Source organism: Acomys minous, assembly GCF_964271855.1.
Source record: "Acomys minous genome assembly, chromosome: 14".
Taxonomy (NCBI): domain Eukaryota; kingdom Metazoa; phylum Chordata; class Mammalia; order Rodentia; family Muridae; genus Acomys; species Acomys minous.
In genome coordinates this window covers 96,487,038-96,499,844 of record NC_140496.1, presented here as the reverse complement: position 1 = coordinate 96,499,844, position 12,807 = coordinate 96,487,038, and the positions used below count along the sequence as shown (strand labels likewise).

The following is a 12,807-nucleotide window of genomic DNA, read 5'->3' as shown; positions in this document are numbered from 1 at the left end:
TAACAAATAAAAAGTTTCTTAAAAATTGGTAGAACCATGAGCTTTTTAAAAATCTTTGTAAACAGCAGGCTCCAGCCTTTGTTACAGAAAGTTAGACGAGCATTTTCCTTCACAACACCATGTTTCCTCTTCATATCATGACTTTGTTATTGCTATCACTGCTCTAATTCTCATTGTGTTTGTGTGGCTATGTGCATGCATGTTTGTGTGTGTATACACATGTAGGTGTGGAAGCCAAAGGTTGATGTCTTCTATTGTCTTCGTTCTCTCTTCATCATATGTTTTGAGACAGGGTCTCTCACTACTTATGAACTCATTGGTTTGCTTAGGCTGGCTGGCCAGTGGCCTGCAGGGAGCTACTTACCTCCATGTCCCCAGTTCTGGGATTCCAAGCATATGCCTCTGTGCCTGCCTTGCTGAGGGTCCTCAATCTCTACCTTTGAGACAGGTACTGCACATGGAGTTTGACGATTGTCTGGACAGATTGGCTAGTGAGCACCAGGGAGTTGTTTGCCTCTGCCTCTCTGGTGCTGGAGTGGGAGGCGCACTGTCACGTAAGGTTTTAAATGTAGGTCCTGGGGACAAAACTCAGGTGCTCACACTTGTGCAGCAAGCACTGAGCCATCTCCATAGCCAACCAGACATCTTGTGTCAGTATGTAAGTGACAAAATAAACCACTTATGATAATACTTTTAGGCTCTATATTTTCATCTATCTCACCTGCACCAGCGGCTTCCCCCACAGAGGGCCCTATGAGTGTGACACATGTGGTCCACACATGATGGTTTTACTGATTCCTCTCAAGGGCTGATGTGAACATCTCTGCTTAGCCTGTAACAGTGACATGCTCTCTTGTGCTCCCCTACCCCTATTTCTTTACTTTCTTTTTTGGTTTTAACTTTTGAAACAGGGTCTCACTCGGTAGCATGACTGGTAGTAAATTCATAGGAGCTTTCCTGTCAGCCTCACATCCCAAGCTCTGAGATCACAGGATTGAGCCATCATGCCTGTCACTGACTGCACTGACTTGGAAAGAATGAGCTAGCAGAGACACGAGTTATGTGATGCCAGAACTAGGAATCCCCAGGTAGACCTCCAGGAACCATCAGCCTGGAAAACATGATGGGCAAATCCTTTAAACTGTGCAAAGTCCGTATGAGAATGTAATGTTACAACATTTCAAACACAGCATTTTTTTCACAGTGTAGCATAATGTCTAGAATCATTTGAAAAAAGTTACTAAACACATAGATTATGCTGACCCAGCTTCCGGAATAGTAAGTTATTAAACAACTAAGTTAAAACTCTTTACATGTGTATAGTTTTTGATCATTATAATTATTAATTTACAGTTGGGGGTTGCTTTGGGGTAAAAGTGAGAAAAGGTATGATTTTTATTTGCCAATACACTGCATTTAAGGTAATATAACATAACCATTTATAAGTAAAATGGCATAGCGCCCAAAAGATAGCATCCTGTGCTCTGTGGTTATGGGTTTTATATGTAAAACACAGAGATGAAACTTTCCTTGGAACCTTCATGTATTAGTTCATATGAAGCACTTTCCCCTCTCAGAAACATCGAATGGACCTCTAGAAAAAGAAATTGCGGCTCTTGCGAGGAGCAATTCTCAAAGCTGGAATGAGATTATTTTGGGGGACAGTGAGCCTCCAGCCCACTAGGGGGCGATGAACATGAGAGGCAGTTTCTCTCCTAGAACCCATACCGGAAGTTGAGCATAGGAGACCATCTTCGTTATCCCTGTGGTTGAACTCTTCCTGTCCATCTTGAGCTTTTTCATCTTGACATTTTTCCCCCACTTTAGATACAAGGATATTATTGTATACAACTGGGGAACTACATGCCAACAAGGGGAAATTTTTTAATATTATGCCATCCAAAGAACACAGCTCCTACATTTTATTTGCTTTTGTGGACATATAAATCTTAGACTTTTTTTTTTTTTGTAGGATAGGATTGTGACTCCTAATGTCACACTTACTTAATGCCATCATTTCCTTTGTTACTAATTCTTATTTAAGACATCATTTACCTCTTACCTTTCATCATATGATTATCAACATGGTGATACTTTAACCAGTTTTTGGTACTGAGTGTTTAAAGTTTCCTTACTCTGCTATTATAGACAACACTGCAGAAGTGTCCCTACCTCAAAGCTTTATCTGCATTTGTACTAATTGCCCCTTCTTTTCTTAACAAAATGCTCCACATTTAGTGTCTTACAATATATACTTATATTTTCTGAGTTGGAAATGAAAGGGAGGCACATCCTCCTGTAAACCTGTGGACCACACATTACTTGGCCCTGGTAGTGGAGTCAGTAGGGAGTTGGCGAGGGAGGGGGAGCAGGCAGAAGGGGTTTAGAAAGGACTAGGCAGCTGGGGCATGGGTCATGTGATGCCTTCTCAGGCAAACTGCCTGAGATTATCTCTGGATTATCTCACAGCATGGCAGCAGGCTTCCATCCACAGGGCGTGAGCTGAAAGATAGTGTGAAGTGGAAACTGTCCTTATCAGTCTTGACATTCATACACTGGTGTGTTCATACTGCGTCCCTTCGCAAGTCTGTGTTGAGTCTGTTCCACATTCAAAATGAAGGGGATAGAAGAAGAAACTACCGAAGACATCCTTTAAAAATGAGCAGAACAATTAATCCTAAAATCCACTTCCCGAAGATGAGATTTCAAGAATCAAGGTGTGTAGCCTGTGAGGGATTCCTCGCCTGTTCCTGAGCACCTTGTAGCCTGTGAGGGATTCCCCACCTGTTCCTGAGCTACCCTCTGGAGACCTACATCTGTCACTCTCCTATCTTCCAGTTTTATTTCTCAGAGTCCTTCAGACCCTGAGCATTCCTTTTAAGAAAATAATGAGAGAGTGGGGTATCCTTCTCCAGGCAGACATGGGCCCCAGTCAGGATGTATGGTTAGAGGTATGCATGTGGCTGTGAGTGCCCCGCCCAGCTTCCGGGGCCTGGTACCTGGTGTATAGGCTGCAGCTTGAACATCCTAACTGTGTCTTGTGCTTAGAGGGCATCTTGGAGGAGTTGGGTTTTTTGAAGCTTTTTGTTTGCTTGCTTATTTGTTTTGACCTGTTAAAGAAAGTTTGATATCCTTTTTCTTATTCTGCACTAAAGAATTGACCCTGCCTAGTTTTCAGTTTTAAATTTGTGATAATGAATACCTGAAAATAATGAGAACTTGCTTGCTTGATGAAATAGTCTATGTGCATTCTATCAAGCTTGGCTGGGTTTTTAATCTCCATTCATCTTGACTCCAGCAATTTACTAAATAAGGAGAGGGCTGTGCTGTTGAATTATGACAAAATTATCTGTCAAGTACGTCTTTGGTTTGTTATGATTCGAGCAAGACTGTGAAACACTGGCCGGGAACATTAGGGTCTGGACTGAGACACATTGGTGGCCTGGGCCGTATTTACAACTTCTGCCTTCTAAGTTGTTCCATTTTCATTTCCTGTAAGGGGAGGTGAGGCACCTACAAAGCTGACTGCGAGTCGTAAAGTGCTAAAACTTGGAATTTATGTTACAAAAAATACAACAAGCATATTTATGCCAGCTAATATAAGAGTACAACAGCCTATTCACATGTTTTCTGCTAAAATAAATAAATTATTACATTTTATATATGTTATTATCTACACAAAGCTATTATGTAAATTACCCTGTTGATATATATATATATTATTTTAATGCCTTTTCATTATATATACAATGTATATATAATATATACACACACATATTCTTCTGGCTTTGAAGAGGCCAGAAGAGGGTATTGGAGTCCTTGAAACTGGAGGTACAGATGGTTGTGAGCCACCATGTAGGTGCTACAGATTGCACCTGGGTCCATAGGAAGACCATCCAGTCTTTGGCTCTCTAAATTGTTTCTATGTTGTCTAAACCAGGCTGCAGTTAATATCCATTATAACTTAAGCCTGTCTGTTTCTAGATACCGAGCATCGATTTCCTGGTAGGTTCCCCTGCTCAAAATATGGACTTAGTGTAATATAAAAACTAAGAAAGAGCTGGGCATGGTGGCACATGCCTTTAATCCTACATTTGGGAGGCAGAAGCAGACAGATCAATGTGAGTTCGAGGCCATCCTGGTCTACAAAGTCCAGGATAGCCAACAGCCAAGGCTAAACAGGGAAAACCTGTCTTGAAAAAAAAAAAAGAAATCTAAGAAAGAACAATAGAAAAGGACATGAAGCTGGGAGGGGGACATGTTGGCAGGAAGTCCTTTGGGGAAGAGGTTGAAAATATAGAGTGGGCAGTAATGAATACACTATATCCATGTAAAATTTAGTATTTGATAAATTTTGTTGAAATAGAGAAAAAGAACAAAAAAGTTTAATTATCACAAATTTGGTGTTAGGGCTGAATAATTGTGATTAATTGGTAAAAGAAGATTTCATAATTAAAGTTTGGGGATCCTTGACTAATAAAAATACTTGTGATATGATGAAAGAATTTGGCTGTTTTGACTGCTGTGTCCACAGTGGCCACTTGGTCTCTGGAGGTGAGCAGTCCAATCATAAGAGCAAGATCATGTGGCTGATTGAGCAGAAGCCAGACACCCTGGTGCTGCTTCCCAGCTGCTGCTCTCTGGGTGTGATGTTATCACATTCAGTTATGGGCAGGAGTATCCTGCAGCAGGAGGTTGGCCTGACTATCTCAAGGGCTGTGGGAATAATTGAAGCATTGTTTAAAATATAATTGCTTTTCCATCAGAAAATTGAAAGTGGAGAAATCACTTTTCCAAATATCAGATAATCTGAGTTTAAGAAAAGGCCTAAAATCCTAGCACTTGACAGGCCTAGAGGCAAATGAATCTCTGTGAGTTTGAATCCAGCGTAGTCTACATGAGCTCCAGATCAGGCTAACCACTCAGGGCTACATAGTGATAGCCCATCTCAAAACAAAACAAAACAAAACAAAACAAATAAATGAATAAGCACTGAGTTTCAGAAAAAGAAAGTAAAATTGGCAATAATTTATTTAAATATGTTATATATTTTTAAAAATTTTATTTTTAAGTATACATTTACATTACTACACATACATAAAATAAACTACATACAGCAAGAAGAACCATCAAACAATTAGGAATTATATTGTTACATTAATAGTTTTTTTGGCTGCTTGTGTTTGGCAACCTTAAAGAAAACATATTTCCTATCTTGATGAGTCTACAATTCTGAATGTGAATCAATATCTATCATATCTCATCTCTATCAGCTTGATACATCTATCTAGATCTAAAAGCATCTTAACCCCTAAACAACTAAGCTTAATTGTAAAACTAATTATTAAAAATTAAAAATAAATTCCATTCCTTAAAAGCATATAACTTCATTCATTAAAAATGAATAAATATACCCAAATAAGCACACGTTAAATAATTTTCACGAGACTGAATAAATTCTAATAAAACTCAGATAGAAAGCTTAGCATGGCTCAGAGTCCAGTTTGAAATAATCCCATTTAACATGTTATCAAGGGACACTTGTCATCTGTAAGCTAAGGACAAGATGCACTCTGATTAATGCCCTGCTGGACAGATTGGTTATTGAATGGACATCTTATATGAACATATGCAGATTCAGATGCCACAGGCTACTGCGCACCTATATTGCATTACAATCTTAGGGGTCCACAGTCTATCTGCTCTTGGCTGTTGACACAAACCTGTGGCAGTGTTTTAATTTGAGTGGAAATATCCATCTCTGAATCATATTTTTTATTATAGTCTGTGAAAGGATTTTTGGCTTCTGAAATGCCGCTGTGTTTCTTATTTGTCAACCTGGACTTTACATCAGTCCAGACAACGATGCTACGGAAAGCTTTACTGTGAGCCAAGGGTTTCCCTGCAATCAACTCCTGCTAAAGTGCTTATTGGCTCTCAGCCTCTCACCTCCCGAACGAGGCTGATCAAAGGGACCTACGGTGTATCTTCTGTCTGTGTACCAGGTAAACTCCTGCTTCTTAAATATTAGTGTGACCAAGGGGAAAACACTGGGGAGGGAGGGCCAGTCTTCCAACTTCATGTGAGGAAATGAATTTGCTTTGTGAAGGAAGAAGCTGCTTTTCCTAACATAGAAGGCAGTCAGTCACATGGAGCTCAAGGGTTGCTGCCTGTCTGGTAAGAAGTGGGGGTGGAAGGGTAGGAGAGGGGTGGGGGGATGCTAACCATAATCCCAGGATAGTAATATATTTACATACTAAAAAAAAAAAAAAAAAGGATGGGCCACTGGAAACAACATCCCAATGCAATGCAGTAACAAGTTTTATGTATTCTGCAAACCTGCAATATTTAGTTCCTGAGCCAAGAAGCTGACTTCACAGTTCTCTGATCTTCTTCTTCTTCTTCTTCTTCTTCTTCTTCTTCTTCTTCTTCTTCTTCTTCTTCTTCTTCTTCTCCTCCTCCTCCTCCTCCTCCTCCTCCTCCTCCTCCTCCTCCTCTTCCTCCTCCTTCTTTCTCCTCCTCTTCTTTCTTTTTCTTTTGGGTCAGTTTGTGGGACTGAAGCTATTTGCACTTTAATACAAAGTGACATTTTTTAAAGATGAGGAAAGTAGCTAATTTCTAGGAGGCCTCTCCAGATGTTTGGTTCATCTAAGATAGAAGATGAGTCCTAGGGCAAACAAGCATTGGAAGAGGTGCCACTTGGGTCAGACGATCGCACCTTGGGGAACAGACTTATTTGGATACTCCCTGCACTTCTCCACATTTTATTTTTGGCAATGGTATTCAGTGGGCAGAGGGCATGGCAGGTGGGTCACATACTGGAATGCAGAGGGAAAGATTGTATTGCCACTAAAACTGGCCACACCACCAATTTTATTGAAACAGTTTTTAATACTACTTGGAATTTGGAACAACGTGAAGAAAGCTTTTCTGTTTTATCACTTACACTGGACCCAGGGCCCAGGGAAAACAGCACCCATGGGCATTTCAGTATTTCTTTCTGTGCAAAAGGGAATGAGATTAGAGCAAGGAAAACCTCATGTGTGTCTGTGTCCCCAGAAATGGCTGTCTATAATGACAAAAGTGTGAGTTAAAACCACCAGAGGGAAAGCCGTGATTGTAGGCAAAGATTCCAAAGTAAAAGGCTTTGACAATTTAAATATTTCTCTAAAATGTCTTTAAAATGTATACCCTGTACTCTGCTACATTCAATGGTCAATAAGGCACTTGAGTAAATTACAGTAGAAATGTCTGCAAGCACCTCAGATGCCACGCTAACAGCAATCACTCGGCAACTAATTTCTGCACCCGTGAGGCATCCAGGCCCCCGTAATGTCTCACATAGCTAGCTACCTTTAGGACTTAGGAAGGAAGAGCCTGAACTCCTGTGGCTTCTGCTCATTTGGAAACTATTTGAGGGGTGCAGCACAGCTGTGCTAAGACTTTTGCTAGGCATGCACCTCCCGCCCATCTGTACAGGGTGGCCAGCAGGTCTATGCACAAGGATAATGACGTATGTGCAGAAAAAGGAATGTGCCGTTTCCCTCTCCAGCAGGGTTTGCTTTTGAGTCTCCCCCTTCCCCCTAGACACCCCAACTCAAACCTCTGGATACGACCTGAAAATAAGGTTACAACTGGAGTGGGACCAAGAGATGGGACAGGTAGAGAGTTGTCCTTCGCCTTGCTCTGATCCAAACTCTAGGCTCTTGTGAAATGCTAGCGGTTTGCTTGGAGCATTCGATTTGGACTTTGAGATCCACTGAGAAACTTTTCAAGAGTTAGTGGCTGAATAAACATAGGAGGAAATGGATTTGGGTATCGGTGTGTCTATCTTTATATATAATCTCGGCTTACAATAGAAGATAACAAATAAAGCCTCCATGTGCTATCCGTAGCCACAGCGAGTTTTCATTTGAGAGCCCTCATCAGTCTCTGCTGGAAATGCAAGCTAGGGATTCTAATGTTTTCTGTTTTTATCTGTCCACTCTTTCTGATCACTGAACAAAGAGAGCCTTGAGTTTGGTATATGAGCCTCACAAAAATTGCTAATAAGCCAGACATTGAGCAAACAATGGGAGACGACCCAACACATTCTCTAGGGGAATTCTAATAGTCTTTGGTTCTACTTGGTTCATTTTAAAATAATAATGGGATAATGGGCTGTCTAATGGTCCCTAGAGTATCTTTAACATAAATAATTTGTTTTTAATTTGAAGATGAATCTCCTGTAGCCCTCAAGCCACGGAGAAAATTGTGGATTTTTTTTTGGGGGGGGCAGGGTTAAATAGCATGAATCCTCCAGTTATTTACAGCAGCTGTAACTTCCCCTTGTTTCTAGTCAGTGCAGTCTAGTCTATGTTCCTACACCTGTTCAGCTCATGATTGTGTCCCTAGGAAGCACATAGAATCCATTCAAAGGTTTGGAGCTGGACTTTCTCTTGCCGATAGGTAAGATTCTAAACTCCAGCTTGCTAAAGAGGTCCTCACTAGTGTGGCTCCACTCTACTTTTCCAATTGTTTCCTAATGTCTAGGGCCACTTGTCATCTGCCCTAGCCTAGTGTCTATGCCACTGCTCACACCCTTCAGTGACACCACCCACTCATCTCTCCGTGTACAGCCCTCCCCCTTTTCTTTATGTCTCATGGTTTTCTGCATCCTTAGTAACTTGAGATGCTCACAATCACTGCTTACGAATGATCGCTTTCTCCTACTGTCAGGCACTTGATAGAACTGTTTGTTTTCTTTTCTCCTGCCATCCTATTTTAAATTGGATTGGTTATGTAGCTCACATTTTTCAAGATGTTGTAAGCAGATGTGCTTTGCATCAGGCAGATGTTTCATGGCAGAAGTTTTAAGAGGAGAGAGAATTGACAAGGCCATCCCCTGTGTCAGCTATCCCAAAAGTTCCCGTGGAGATGGAATCTGCCACCTGGACTTCAGTGGCTACATAAAGAAGTAGTTCCTTGCCAACTAGAATTGAATATGGACTGCAAAAGAGGTGCACGTTTTGTGCATGTTCTAAATCCACAGTGCTTTGATGTGTTTGCTACTGTGGCGTAAGTTGATTAGCATTGAAAGAGTTGCTCAGCCTGGTTCAAGCATCACTTTCTCTAAGAATCACTGTCCATGCTTCCCTAAAACGCATATCTGTCAGAACCCACCAATGCACCCAATTCTCTGCATGCAGCTGCATTTTTATACTTGTTACAGTGCATGGGCACTGTTATTTACATGCCTGCTCTCATATCTTACAGCTTGCACTCACTCTTTCCCACTTTCAGGAACATCATCCATGGTTGATATTTAATGATTAACTTCAAATAAAATAGAAAAAGGCTGTCACACAACCTACTTCTCTCTGGTGCAGATTATGATTAGAGAAAGTTTTACTTTTTTGACTTTTGTTTTAAATTCATTTATTTGCTCAAATGAGAAAATTTGCTCGTTAGATTTTCAGACCAACCTTCTAACATTATTGCTCAGAAAGAATCAGGACCATATTAACTTTATTTAGTTATTTTATCTGTGAGTAATCTCAAAGAATGAGAGTCAGCAATTTTATTGCTCCTGTATATGATCAGTGTCCAGGTTGGTACCTATCTGCTCTTCTATGTATCTTTACCTTCTGGTCTCAGTTACACACACTCAACAATAGTTAAAAATGTTAAGTGGGAAATTCCTGAAGCAAATGTTTCATAATTTAAAAATACCTTTCATTATGACATGTTGTTATAATGCTCTCATTTTAATATTAATCTTTTACCACGTATCATTTGTACTTTACCACAGAAAAATTATCATATAGCCAAGATTTGGTGCTTTGATTTTATGTATCCATATAATGAGCATCTTAGGCCATTTCTCCTGTGGACAAGGGGCACTATTGTAATTGAATTATTCTTATTAGGTTCACCTAAGTTATCTGCCAATGACATTGCTTCTAGTCAAAATTTGATTCATTATGGAAATATCTACAGGTCTATGTCCGTCCCATGCACTGAGGATACAGAGCTCAGTAAAGCATGACCCTTACTTCAGGGAATTTGTGGCTTAGTAGAGGTAATTGCACTATATGATGGTATACAGGCAATGATTGGGATATACATAAACTCTGTGGGTGTGCGTGTGTGTGTGTGCATGCGCGCGTGTGTGCGTGTGTGCGTGCTTCTGTCTTTCTCATGCACATTAATGTGTAGATCAAGACTTTTCCACGTCTTCCTCTATCTGTGCTTGCCTTGAGACACAGTCTCTCATGAAACTGGAAGCTTGGCATTTGGGCTAGGCCACCTAATCAACACACTCTTGGGAAACAGCTATGTCTTCCCTCCAGTGCTGTGATTATAGGCACACCGAGCCAATGCTAGATTTTTATGTGATGCTTGGGATTTGAACTCAGGTACTCATAATTATAAAGCAAGGGCTCTTACTCACTGAGCCAGCTGTCCAGCTCAGCACATAGCTATTTTTGGCTTTTATAAGAACAGAACGAGTTTTGCTTATATTGTTAGGATAAAACACTTAAATTGGTCTGTTTTACTTTACTTTCTAGGTAAGCATTTTTTTCTATAAGGGTCTAGTTTTGGGCAATGGTTAGAGGGGGTAGATATGAGCAATCACTGAGAAAAAATAGAGCATTGACAGCGACTGCTGTGTCTCTGAAGGCTCCTCCTGTTCCCAAGGCTCAAGGACAAAAGACAATGGAAGTGGTCTAGTGGGTCAAAACCAGAATGTCCAGGTAAGATTAAGTCCTGACTACACACACTCCCATTATCCATGGGGAGAACCTGCCTCACTACATACAGGTGGAGGCAACTGTTCCTCGCAATTCTTGCCATACAAGACAAAGCAAGTTAGCAAGTTGGTGATGTCATCATGTATACGGTGCAGCTTGCAATATGCCTCTGTGAGATTAAAGAATGTTGTTAAGAGGACAAATGCTCTTGTCCTAGCCTGCAGTAACTGGACCTCAGGCAGATATCTTGTCCTATCTGTCAGCACTGGTGTTTATCAGCCGTTCAGAGAGAACACCCGTGACTCAAACTTTTGGCAGTGAGGAGAGGATGCATCTACTAGTCCAATGGTGTGTGTGGGGGGAACCCACCAATAGCACCTGGCTTTGACTTTCCTATTAGCTCTTTGTGTCTCAGCCATACCCCTTAGGGATTCCTTCTGTTGATAGATCTATCTCTCCATTCAACTTTTCTGTTAAGGGGTTGAACTAATCCTATATGGCACCTCCAAGGCTTTCCTCTCGTCTCTTGTTTCATTGTCCTAGGCTGGTGATGCTACAGGGTGACATCAAAGGACTCAGCGATTGAGTTGATATATGACGGAGACGAAGATGGCTCCCCACATGTTAACCGCCAGAGGTAAGCAGATGGCAGCTCTGTCAATCAAGGCAACAGTTAAATGTCAACAAATCGACTTGTCGCATCAGCACTGGAGGCATGGTGGGATATTCAGGCTTGTGTCCTTCATAAAAATGGAGGTGCAAACTAAAGACTGAGAAGGTATATGCACTCTACGGAGGCAGATGTGGGGTCATGGCAGACAGCAGGATTCCTGGGGAGCTAGCACACAGTGAGCATCCAAAGGAACAAGAAATGCAGACATGGTAGAGCTGTGGCTCTTATCATCAAAGGCTGGCCTCAAATGGGAGCGTTTTTTTTTCTATTGCTACGAGTGAATTTATTTGTTAATAATAAATGCTTATTGCCATTTATTCCCTGTAATGAAAGGATGGAAGTCAACACCAGGTGTCTTCCTCCACTACTCTCCACATTATTTTTGAGTCAGTGTCCCTCAATGAGAGTGGTGTTTATGAGTCTTGCTAGACTGAGCAGTGAATCCCTGGATTACAGTCATGTGGTGCCATGCTTGACCTTTTACATGGATGCTGAGGATTTGAACTCAGGCCCTCGTGCTTGTTCATCTCCCCAGCTCTAATAAAACAATAGTAACATTGCATGGGACCTTCAAATGTTTGCGGGAATAGTGATGTAGGTAAAAATTTGTTTGTAATTGTCTCAGTTTTGAGCTTGATTCAATTCTATTTGTAAGCAGGAGACATTTCAAAGCTTCAGTATTCACTCATGAATATTCATTTCAATATTCACATAGGCACCTGGCAAAACATTGCCATTTTTCATTTTTGGAACTTTACTGGTAGTTGTTCATTCCTTTGCGAAAATATAATTGATAACATAATCCATTGTGTCAAGGTAATATCATTCTAGTTATACTGTAATTGTTACATTGATGACTTGAGATGTAGATTCAAGAATCTGATTCCTTAGTGACTCTGACTGTTAGCTTTGTCATCTCAGTTCAACCTAGAGTATCTGGGAGTTGTCTCAGTAAGGGACTGTCTACACTGAGTTGACCTGTCGGGGACTATTTTCATCAAGTTGTTGATGTGAGAAGGCCTGGCCCATGGTAAGTGGCACCATTCCCAAGACAGAGTGTCTTGAACTGTATAAAAGTGGAGGAAATTACCTGAGAACAAGCAAGCAAGCATTTATGTTTCCATGTCTCTCTGCTCTTGACTGTGAATGAGATGAGATGAGCTGTTTGAAGTTCCTGCTGCCTTGATCATGAAATAGTGGACTATAACCTAGAATGATGGGCTAAAATAAACCCTATCTCCCCCCCAGTTGCTTTTTCTCAATGTATTTTATCACAGCAACAGAAATGAAACATGAAGAGTGATCTCATTAAACTTAGTAGAAGTGTGTATTGCAGTTAATTTAAAGGTATGACCTAATAAATGTTTATTAGGCTATAATTACTAAGATAGTATTTTCTAA

The 12,807-nt window shown here is 40.8% G+C and overlaps 1 long non-coding RNA gene across 1 annotated transcript; it reads left to right on the top strand.

The window, feature by feature from the left end:
* Window positions 1-2,618: 2,618 nt before the first annotated feature.
* Window positions 2,619-12,427, top strand: LOC311582854. Its single transcript, XR_014774278.1, has 4 exons — window positions 2,619-2,717; window positions 5,785-6,005; window positions 11,277-11,370; window positions 12,328-12,427. It is a non-coding gene; the product is annotated as an uncharacterized lncRNA (long non-coding RNA).
* The last annotated feature ends 380 nt before the right edge of the window (window positions 12,428-12,807 follow it).